Source organism: Vicia villosa, linkage group LG4 (genome assembly GCF_029867415.1).
Source record: "Vicia villosa cultivar HV-30 ecotype Madison, WI linkage group LG4, Vvil1.0, whole genome shotgun sequence".
Classification (NCBI taxonomy): domain Eukaryota; kingdom Viridiplantae; phylum Streptophyta; class Magnoliopsida; order Fabales; family Fabaceae; genus Vicia; species Vicia villosa.
In genome coordinates, this window is record NC_081183.1 from 89746143 (window position 1) to 89748882 (window position 2740).

Here is a 2740-nt window from a genome sequence, read left to right on the forward strand (position 1 = left end):
CAATTTGAATTAAAAAGAAAAATTAACAAAAACAGCAAAACGGTGCGTTTGGGGACTTAGGGTAAAGCGACGTATCAGCTTCAATTGGACTCAAACTCCCTCATCTCTCATCTCAAACTTCTCTCTCACCGGCGTCGTCCCAAGCCTTACTCTCTCTTCTCCGATGCTTTCCGGCGAAGAACGCCGTCACCATCGCCTCCCTAACCAACCTAAAAACGGCTTAAAACGAAGCTCCCCCAACAACAACCCTACTCCGAACCACCTCCTGAACCTAAATCAACCTTCAATCTCCCCTAACGCATGGATCGGAAGTAACCGGCGAACAAAACCTAACTCCCCCCCCCCCCAATCCCGAAATCGAACATGACTTGATCCTACAATCATCCAATCATTGTAACCTGAGACTCAAACAATGACGCTACACCATAACCAAAGAGGATTGAAGAGGTTTTAGGTTTACCTGGAGTGGAGAACAAACGCGAAGCGGAAAGAAAACCAGAGAGATTCCAAGAGCTCCAAATGCGAAACAAACGCGAGGAAACGGAGAAATTATTCAGGTGAGTTCTCGATTTTGCGTTTCTCGATCCTTCTTCTTCTTCTGTGTTCTTCAACTCTTCTTCTTTTTTTTTCGATTTGCTCTTCTTCTTCTTCTTTCTGTGTGCGATTTCTTCTGTGTTGTTATAGTATTACGTGAGAGTGAGTTTTGGAGCGAGAGTTGATTGATTGTGAGGATGTTGATTGAAGATTGTTGAGTTGATGGAGGCTGAGCTCAGTTAGAACGAGATTTCGAGGTCAAGTCTCGTACAACAATGGTGAGAGCTTTAGTGAGGGGTGGAGAATTGAAGGTGGGCAATGGAAGTTGTATGAAGACGGAAGAGTCTGAAAGTTGCAGTGAGAGTTGAAGGGAGAAGACGAATGCAGAGAGTGTGTTGAATGGTAGAGGATGAAGATGGTGCTTATAGGAAAAAATGGTGAAATGGCATGGAGAGTACAATGAGAGTGATGAGGTTCTGTTATATAGATGTGAAGGTTTGTGAAAACAGTTACAAAGGAGAGATGTGAGCCATTGGATTGGTGAAGTTTGTTAGAGATTGAGTGGTGCGGATTGAATCAGTTAGGAGTTAGTTTTTTAGGTTGTTATGAGTTCAGAAAGTTAGTTATATGTTGCTGGAAGTTAGAAAATGTTAGTTATAGGTGAGTGCAAAGAGAGTTTGTTATTCTGTTTTTGGAAGTTACAAAAGTTAGTTACGATTCTGTTAGTGCTGTTAGGTAGTTTAGAAGTTTATTACTTGCTAGAAGTTGGTTAGAATGTTGGTTAGAAATTCTGTTAGTAGATGGGTTTGAATTGGGTATGTAATGTATGTATGTGAATGGTGAGTTAGTAAACTGTCAAAATGAATTTATCTGAACTGTTATGTTTGTATGTGGTGGCTGCAAGTTATAAGTTGGGAACAGATTGGGTAAGTAATTGTGTTTAACAGGGGCTGTTAGTCTTGGTATGATAATGTATGGACTAAAACGAATGCACTGGCTGTTTTATCGATGCAGGGAGGTTGAGTTTTTGTTTTTGGTAGTTATGGGAAGTTTGAAATTCTGTTAGGAATTAGTTAAGTAGATGGGATTGATTAGTGAATTATGTTAGGATTGAAGGGTTATAACTGTCACAATTATTGAATTCAAAAAAGCTAAAGGTTAATTCTGTTAAAACTGAAACTGGGCATGATTTTGTATCTGTTATGGATTTTCTGTATTGATGCAGGTGGTTAGCATATGGTTTGTGAATGAATGGAACATATGTATGCTGAATTGAGTTTGAACAGTGGTTAATTGTGACCTTCAGCTTCAGACTAGTCATGATGCACACCATGTATGTATGAATGGGAGATGCTCTGAATATTGCAGGTTTGGTACATGCTTGGGCTGTTAGCTTAGCTTTGACAATGCTTTGTTGTTTGAAATTGTGAACATGATGATATTTTCTTCTTCTTTTTGCAGGACTGACTGGATGCAGGGGCTGGTATGTTGGTGCAGCACATGGTACACTTGGAGGAATACTTTGAACATAGTCAAGGCATAAAGAATGGAGCATATGGGAGTAAAATCTTGAGAACTAAGGGAAATGGCTTGATGGAAAGCAAACTGAAGCTGACTTAGAACCAAGATAGGGTTTGAATAGGGTGTTGACTTTGGTCAACTATTTGACCAAAAGTCAACAGTTGACTAAAAGTCAACCAGAAGTCAAAGATATTTCTTTCTTGTTGTTGTAAATTTCAAACATAACTTCTCTCTTGCAAATTGCTTCGCCCAAATGTATATGGACCTTTTTGACATAATGGACAATTGAAATTCAATTTTCCCTCCATTTGTATTATTTGAAATTTCAATCTTCAAGTTCTTCGATTGGCCATACTTGGATCAAGTTATGGATTTATAGTGCCAAATCTTCTTCACCTTACAAGCTTGAATGAAACATGGTAATGGTATTAATGTCTCCTAACTTGCGTGCCAAGAAACCATGTGAATATTCTTCTTTTCGTAATCTTAAGCCATCAACCTTCAAATTAATTTTAATGAACTCCTTATCTAAAACATTGATCAATAGTTTGTATTGCAAGACACACGTGTTAAAATGAAGGACGTGCTTCGAACCATAGAGAAACTCCTGTTTCCTATGCCTTGTAGCATGACTTATTATTCACTTCATACGCCCCGGATAACATTAGACTTCAAACAAAAAAGC